Here is an 8,726-nt window from a genome sequence, read left to right as displayed (position 1 = left end):
CTGTCAGCCGCTTGCTCGCCCGCCGCAGGCCGCGGCGGCCCCGCCGGGCCGGGCGGCTGGGTGGGTCGCGGGCCGGGCGGCGAACTTTGAGCCCGCGTTGACGTCCGCGGCCTGGCGCGACGGCCGGCCGGCCGGGCCCCGCTCCGCTCCGGCCTTCCCGCCCGGAGCGCCGTCCGTTGCCCGCGGGCCCCGGAGTGCGGAGCGTGTCAAGTTGAGGCGGCGGCTCGCCGGAGACTCGCGAAGGCCATTGTTGGACTCGGTTCTCCGGGAAACAAGTTCTGTGGGTTTCTGCTCCTTCGCCGCAGAGTCATCGGGATACGCAGAGCCCGGCTTGGAGCGTTTAAACCTCCTTCCGAGCGATTTGCTAACTCCGGTGTTGCGACTCCAGCGCAGACCTGGTCGCGAAAGCCTCCCTGGCGCAAATGCACTAGGGGGGTGGTCCTTCTTTCGGCCGCAAGTACCTCCCTCTTAAAGAAGCCCTCTCGCCGTTCCCTCGGAGGGGCCTCCTCCCGGTCCCACTTGCCCTGATCACAACTTGGACTCTTGGTTGTAGGTGGACGGAATGAGTCCTTGGATGTGCCTGTGTGTCCTGACGTTTCAACCTCGGAGCTTCGTGTAATTTTCTCGGTACTTTACCATTTTCTCTGTGGGTCGGATAGAGCTTTATGTTTTGCTTCTCTGGGAGGGGCGCTTGGGAGTTGTTTCCTTTCATCCTCACAACACTTAATGTTAGTGTGGCTGTTTTGTTAATGTGGAGTTGACTGCGATTTTGTCCTCAAGGTCACGTTGTAGGTAGGCAGCAAGTGGGAAAGAGACTCCAGATTTCCAGCCACTGGAAAGTCTCCGAAGCGGTGGTAGTGGTGGAGCTTTCTTTGCTCTCGGGTTAGACTGCCTGGTTTCAGGTCTCAGCTTCACCACTTTCTAGCCCTGTGACCTTGGGCAGGTTACCCAAACTCCCTGCTCCTTCTGTGATACGGGAATAGCAACAGTGCCTTCCTCCTTAAGTTTGTCGGGAGGAAAGGAGTTAATACGTGTAAAGCAGCTAGAAACGGTGCCTGGCGCGAAGAATACGCTGAATAATTAGTGGCCATTATTAATTTAAATTTGATTTTTAAATGTTTAGATACTATTAGGAAGTCACATGAGTGTTTAAGTCCTGGCTTTTGGTGTCTGTCTTTAGAAAGCTCTGTGTATTTAAGAGTCATTTGGCCTGAGAACCACCCAGGAGAAGGGGTGGTTGAAGATTGATTAAATTACAAACGTTTTTTGGAGTAATTAGTGGTGGTGCCTCGGAATGGTTTAAGAGATGGTTAAATAAAGAAAAGGCCATCGGGAGCTCAAGTCGGATTCTGTTCCTACCGTACTTTTTGGACACTACGTATTGAGTGTGATTGGCCCCCAATAATTCTAGAGTTTCTTAGTGTACTCCTGGGTTCTTATTGAGATTTGAACGGTTGCTGTGTATTGAGATATACTTCAGTGAAGATAGTTTGGGAAATAACTGTGTCCTGGATGGATGTTTTGCATTTCAGTGTGTTTGATCAGAGTCTAGAGTATCTGACAAAATGCCATGCACTCACTCACACGTATATTCACAGTCTTTTGATTCTTGCCCCGTGCTCTTCTGCCTGGTACTTGAAACCATGCTTGCCTTTCCGCTGGAATTACTTGCTTGGGCCTTGGCTTGCTTTGTTGCCCTTGGGGAAGTGTTATTTTGATAGACTTGGTCTTAAGTACAGATGAGCATCTCGCTGGTTTAACTTACTGAGGAACAGGAAGAAGATTGTTTTAGATTAGAAAACTAGCTTTTGTGTAAAGTATAACAAAACAAAAACTTGCTGGTTTCAATTAACTGCTTGGGAATTTGAGAATCAGACCATAAGTGGACAGAAAATGAATAGTGATAAAATTAAGGCTTGACAGGGTGAGGTTTGCTTAGCGTCTTTAAAGTAAATTTTTGTTGATTTGGTCTTGACAGGGTGAGGTTTGCTTAGCGTCTTTAAAGTAAATTTTTGCATTGATTTGGTACAAAGATAATGTGCTTGTTACAGATGAGACATCTTCCTTAAAACAGTATTTGTCAGGATTGGAATTTAGTTTGCTTCTTTGGTAAACTTGTATCTTGGGGTTTTATATTTTGGATATTTGAGACGCAGCCTGAGTGTGTATATTGGTCTAAAATTTTACAATGCCTTATTACCCTTAAGAAGAATGATAGCGAAGTTCTTCTAATCGTCTGCTCAGCTAAAACTCAGCTCTGAGTTTATTTCATAAAAAGCACAAGAGGCTGTGGTTGCTCCTCCTCATACATAAGTCAAGATCTGAGCCCTGGTGTGAGCCGAGGATTGAGCTACTTTTTCTTAGGTGAGATGGATAGAAAAAAATAGACCTGGCCTCTTGGCTTTAAAAAGCTTTCTTATCTCTTTCCTTTCTTAAGAGAACCTCAAATGGTTGGTTTTTGACTTACTCTAGATCAGTGGTTCTCAAGTGGAGGATGATTTTGCCCCAAAAAACATTTGGCAACGTCTGGAGACGTTTTTGCTTGTCACATCTGTGGGGTTGGGCAGTGTACTATTGAATTCTAGAGGGTAGAGACCAGGGATGCTGCTAAACATCCTATGATGCACAAGATGGCAACCCTCTCCCCCCAATAAAAAATTATTCAGCCCCAAATATCAGTGGTGCTGAGGTTGAGAAACCCTGCTCTAGATAGATGGCCTAATCTGGCCTGCATTGGAATCATTTGGATACTTTTTTAGACCATGGGTGATGAACCCCACCTCTAGAAATGTGTGGTGAGAGTGAGAATATGTTTTTAAAAGCTCCTCAAGTAGTACTGAAGTGCAGCTAGGTTTTGGAACCACTCTTCTAGACCACAGATTTTAGGGTCTGCTTGTGGGTCCAGGAATTCTTTGTGTCATCTGTGAGCTCTGCCTATACCTAGATCCTACCTTAGACATTACTTAGTGGGGAAAGATGGTGTACGTACGTTATTTTCAGGTGCTGAACTTTAAAGGAGACTGAACTTAAAAAAAAAAAATTTTAAGTGAATTTATTTTATAAAATAATTGAGAAACTTTTTTTTTTCTGTTGCTTCATGAGAATCTGTTGCCATAGCTGAAACGTAATGCTCTCAGGTGTTTAGGATTGTTTGTGCCTATGCTAAATAACCTTATCCTACTGTGATTTTTGAGTTTTGTATCTTTTGCGCTCATCCTGTCAGTCAGCTGTCAGTTCTGTTTTTAGATGCCAGCTTCATCATTATCTTTTTTTTTTTTTTTTAATGAAAGCCTATTTCCAGAGAGTTAGCCCTGGATTGATTTGCCAATTCTGCCCTTTGAAGGCAAGAGAGAGGCAAACTCTATGCTTATTGTTTAACACAGTGACCCTTGCTTGCTAGCAAAAGGGGATTGCCTGTGCCCTGGACTCTGACCCAAGTGGGTGAGTGTTTTTCCTCCTGGGGAGGTGAGGTACAGTAGAAGAGAGACCGGCAGAGAGCCTTTTCTCACACACACTTAGAATATGGATGATCCAGTTTATTGAGTGGAAGAATGTTAGCATAAAAATTGTACAGATTTTCACCAACCGAATGTTAAAATCTCGACATATAAAAGGAGATCAGGGAGGCACTTTCTAATCCTTCATCCTGAAATCAGGCCTGTGTCTGTGCTGAGAATGACAAGTGACCACTCCTCCTGTCTGCTTCTAGTCGTCATTTATTTGGTCAGCAAATATATTGAATCCTTACTCTGTCAGGAACTGTATTAGGGATTCAGTCATGAACAGGCATTTAAGACTTGCAGTCTATGGGGAGAGGCAGCATTGACAAAAGAGATGTCCTTTTGGCTGTGAGGCCAGAGAACACAGCTTGTTAGACTTGTATGTGGTGTAAATAGCAGACTCTTAATGAGGGGCCCTAGAGACTTGAGAGGAAAGAGCTTGTGTTTGCTGGGTGGGTGGTTGAGATTGCCAGAAGTCTGTTGCCAAAAAATAAAATAGTTACACCTTTGTTTCTCGTATGTATTGAATAGTTACTTCCACTTTCCTGCTTGGTTTGGTGTGTCTAAGCAGTGCCACTCTTCCCATGCTGGTGAAGCTGCTTTGCAGTGACAAATAGGATTGACCTATATTGTCTTTTGCTCCGTAGATGTTGGTTGCAACATCTTGATCAAACTTGAAACACTGACTGTTCCCATACTGATCAGAGGCTTGGTGTAGGTTCATGCTAAACATCTTGAGCATCCTTGAAATCCATGGTGCTTCCAGTGGCAATGGGTTTTTTCCTGCTGCAGTCTGGATCGAGGTTGACTGTAGATTTGACTTTGACTTTGGCTTACATTTAGTTGCCACGCAAACCCCCTTTCCTTCTCCCTCCCCCTTTATTTTTCCTTCCTGGGAGGGGAGAGAGAGTTACTAGTCAATGCCCAGTTTGTTTCAGGTTTTGAATGATTATGAACTGACATCTGGGTACCAGGTAGATAGGCTAGATGGTAAAGAAGCAAGTAAAAGGGAATCTTGGCAGTACTCGAAAGGCTTCTTAACCTTAACTAGGACATTTTTGTGTCACAGACTTTGCAAAGATCTGGGGTTACTCTGAGTAGAGGAGGTTTACTGCTTCTCACGTCTGCTGGCTAGTGTTGATCTGTTTTATTAAGTATCAGTGAAGACTACACAGTCGACTGATTTTATACAAATAAAGTTTGATAGGTTCTGAACATCTTTTTACTGATATAAGGAGACTCTGATTTTGTACTTCTCAGCAACTCTGGAGAAAACTAGGGTATTATTAATTCCAAAATATCTTACAGCAGGGATATGTATTGACTTGGAATGGTTTGTGTACACCAGATGCTGACTGCCCTGAAATCTGGTGGCCCACAGGAAAGATGAATGAGATTGTTTTTTGAAACATTAGGCAGCTGAACTAAAAAGGCGGCAATAAATAAGTAAGTAAAAGCAAGCAAGCCTGCAGAAGTAAAAGTGTGACTGAATGTTGAGTCAAACTTGGAGAAAGCTGTGTGGATTGCTAGTGGGAGCTTGGAGTTCCCTGGACCTGGATGTAAATCTGAACAATAATGCTGGTGTCAACAGTAATGCGACACACTGACAAGGAGAGAAAGGGGAGCTTGCCTGAGAGTGCATGGCCCTCTGAGACCCTATCAGGGTGAGTAGGCAGCAGTTACCCTAGCCACTAAGGCACACTCCGGGGTGGCCTCCTCTATCCCGTAAGGCTTAGTGTAGTCAGTAGGCATTGGCTGGACCTTGGTGAAATCTGGGCCTTCAGTCCCCAGATGAGGCAGTGGTGGGAGGAACATTGACAAGTATTGACTTGAGTGGCTGTTTGGGTCTTCCTTTCATGAGAATCATGGTTTTGGAGGTCATTGATTATTAGAGAAAGATTTAGGTCATTCTGGAAAATGGACCTGTAGGCAGCAGAGAAATCTCAGTTCCTGGTTGATTCCTTAGGATTTCGGTGGCCCCAACAGACCGTAATTACAAGTGTCATTTGTTTCAACAATAACATCATAGCTGGAACTCACGGCGAGTTAAGAATAAACACAACATTGTAAATCGACTATACTCCAATAAAAATTTAAAGAAAAAAGAATAAATGGTTAACTTCTGAGTTGGTGTTTTGTTTGTTGTTGTTGTTTGTTTTTTAGTGGTAGTACATATCTGTTTTTGTCATTGTAGTAGATGAGGGAGTGTAGTGTCTCCTGGTTTACTTTTGTTGACTTAGAGATACATAGGGTTTCTGTTGCCTCTGGACAGTGGGCAGGTCACATCTGCCTCTGTTGCCTGTGATGAGACCCAGTCCCTTCTGATTAAACAGTACTCTTTGAATCACCCCCTTCCCCCCTTTCCACTGTGGACCTCTCATCCTTGATTTATTATACCCTTAGATGGATATAGCAGCTATGTATTTGGCGCCTATCATAGGGATAGTATTTTAAGCTAAGGAAGTTTTCACAGATTAATATCTGTTCTCTGTTCTCAGTTCAGAGTGTCTTGTGGAGGTCAAGAGTGCACAGGACCTAAAATAGCTGACTTTGAGTTCTGGCTTCCACAGTCTTCCAGCTGTGTAATCATAATGTTAGATGACATCTCTGTTCCTTTGTTTCCTGTTTGTGAAATGAATATTAAATATAAACGAACTAGCACAATGCCTAGTACACAATAATGTTTGTTTTAATATTACTGTTATCAGCCTTCTTCCTAATAACAATAGAAATAAGTTCAGAGATGACTAATATAAGCTTCAGTGAAATGCCCTGAAAAAGTGAAATGGAGTATTATGGCATCATAGAGGACCTTCGAGGTCTAACTAGCTGCCCTGCGGAAGTATAGGATGATGGCGAAGTGGGTGAGGGCAGGTTGTAGAGTTCGGTGGTAGAGTTGTCGTCGTCTTCCTTTTCCCCCCAAATTTGGATTATGTTATATAGATTTTATTTGCTAAAATGTGATAATATTTTCTTACTGGGGTGGGAGTAGAGATCATAAATTTGAGGTTTTGCACTTTGCTTTCTAAAATATTCATCTTTAAAATCTCTCTGGCGCTTTAAGACAGTATAAAAACCCCGTTTGCTTTGGAATCCCTCGTGTTATATGGAACCATATTTTTTCAGTGTACTGTGCTCTTGGAGATAATCACACACGTCTTGAAGGATCAATGTTGTTTTTGTTTTGAACTTTTATTTATTTGGCCGTGCCACGAGGCATGTGGGATCTAGTTCCCTAACCAGGGATCGAACCCGTGCCCCCTGCAGTGGAAGCTCATAGTCTTAACCACTGGACCGCCAGGGAAGTCCTTGAGAGATCAGTGTTTTTTTTTGTTTTTTTTTTTTTTCTTGCGTTATGCGGGCCTCTCACTGTTGTGGCCTCTCCCATTTGCGGAGCACAGGCTCCGGACGCGCAGGCTCAGCGGCCATGGCTCACGGGCCCAGCCGCTCCGCGGCATGTGGGATCTTCCCGAAACGGGGCACGAACCCGCGTCTCCTGCATCGGCAGGCGGACTCTCAAGCACTGCGCCACCAGGGAAGCCCAAGATCAGTGTTTTTTAACAGAAGATTGGCTCTTTTAAATTTTGCTTTCAGTTTCTTTTCAAATTTCACATTATAACCAGACAACTCTTTTCTGTAAAGGGCCAGTCAGTAAATATGTTAGGCTTTGCTGGCTATATGGTCTCTGTAACTACTCGATTCTGCTGCTGTGGTGTAAAAGCAGCCACAGTCAACATGAAACACATGAAGGTGGCTGTCTTCTAGTAGAGTTTTATTTACAAAAACAGGTGGTGGGCTGGATTTGACCTGTCTTGCTCTAACCTGTTCTTTGTTTCAATTTTTAATGAGAACATATGTTCAAGGAGTATATGTCAGCATGTGTACAGATAATAAATGTTAAAACTACCAATTGTGCACCCACTGACCAGCTTAAGAAATGGAATGTTGCCACTGCCTTTGGCTTCCTGTATGACCTCCCCGACCACTCCTACCTCTTCTGACCTCCCCAAAGCAAGGGCTGACCTGCATGTATCATTTTCTCGATTTACTTTATGGTGTTACCATCTGTGAATGTATCCTTATATAATATAACTTAAGTTTTGCATGTCTTTATATAAATGGAATCATTTTGTTCTGTAATTCACCCCCTCCCCTCTTACTGTTTTTGAGACTCATTTATTCAGATGTTTGAGTACTTATGTCTTAGGCGATAAAACATACGTTCTGATGCTGGCTATGTTAGCAGTGAGCAAAGAAGACATTGTCCCTGTCCTCTGGAGCTTAACGTGTTGGTGGAGAAAGACGGTTAAAGACAGAAAGTCAAAGACACGGTAGTCATGTGGTGATACAGCTGGGAGCAAAGTCAAGCCAGGTGGGTGGGGGCTGTTTGCAGATTGAAATAAGGTGGTCAGGAGGGGCGTTCCTGAGACCTCTGAACACCGGAGGTGAGGCAGGGAGCCACGTGGCTCCGGGTGGGGGTGGGGTAAGGGGAGTCTCACAGGCAGAGTCCAGTGCACGAGAGGTGCTAAGAAGGGTTGTACCTGTTGTGTTGGAGGGACAGTAGAGAGCCTGGCAGGAGGGAGAGTGGCAGGAGAGAAAGTCGGGGGGCGGTGGTGGGGTGGGGTGGGGTGGGGGCGGGAGCCAGTCACACAGGCAGTTGGGATTTTGTCTGTTTCTCTGAATGAGATGGGAAGTATTGTAGTGTTTTGAGCAGGGGTGTGATATGAGATCTGATTTGTGTTTTTAAAAGGTTCCCCTGAAACCGTGTTAAGAATAGCTGCCCCTCTGCTGCCCAGGATCCAACAAAACAATAATGGCAGCTTGGACTGACGGGGCACAGGGGTGGAAGTGAGGAGTGGTTGGATTCTGGGTGCATCTTGAAGGTCAGGCCAACAGGCTTTGTTGACAGATTGAATATAGCTGAGAGAACAGAGTGAAGGTGATACGGACCAGGGGTTTTTGCTTGCGGTCAAGATGGTGAGAGGTGCAGGTTTGGAAGTAAGATCAAGAGCTGGGGTCTGGGCCTGTTGCATTTGTGATGGTCTTCGTTCGAGAGGCGACTGGAGCCATGTAGGGTTACGGCGTTCAGAGTTAAAAAGTCCTGATGTTGGGCTTCCCTGGTGGCGCAGTGGTTGAGAGTCTGCCTGCCGATGCAGGGGACACGGGTTCGTGCCCCGGTCCGGGAGGATCCCACATGCCGCGGAGCAGCTGGGCCCGTGAGCCGTG

The 8,726-nt window shown here is 45.0% G+C and overlaps 1 protein-coding gene across 1 annotated transcript in view; it reads left to right on the top strand.

Annotated features, from left to right (window-relative positions):
• The window catches only part of PPP6R3 (protein phosphatase 6 regulatory subunit 3), a gene marked incomplete at its 3' end in the record, with an annotated part of 111,024 nt that overhangs the window by 821 nt on the left and 101,477 nt on the right, over positions 1-8,726 (top strand). The gene's annotated exons all lie outside the window — the stretch shown is intronic.

This window comes from Lipotes vexillifer, unplaced genomic scaffold, assembly GCF_000442215.2.
Source record: "Lipotes vexillifer unplaced genomic scaffold, Lipotes_vexillifer_v1.1 scaffold1477, whole genome shotgun sequence".
NCBI classification, from domain to species: Eukaryota; Metazoa; Chordata; class Mammalia; order Artiodactyla; family Lipotidae; genus Lipotes; species Lipotes vexillifer.
Note: the sequence above shows the minus strand (reverse complement) of the source record. Positions and strands in the feature narration are given on the sequence as shown.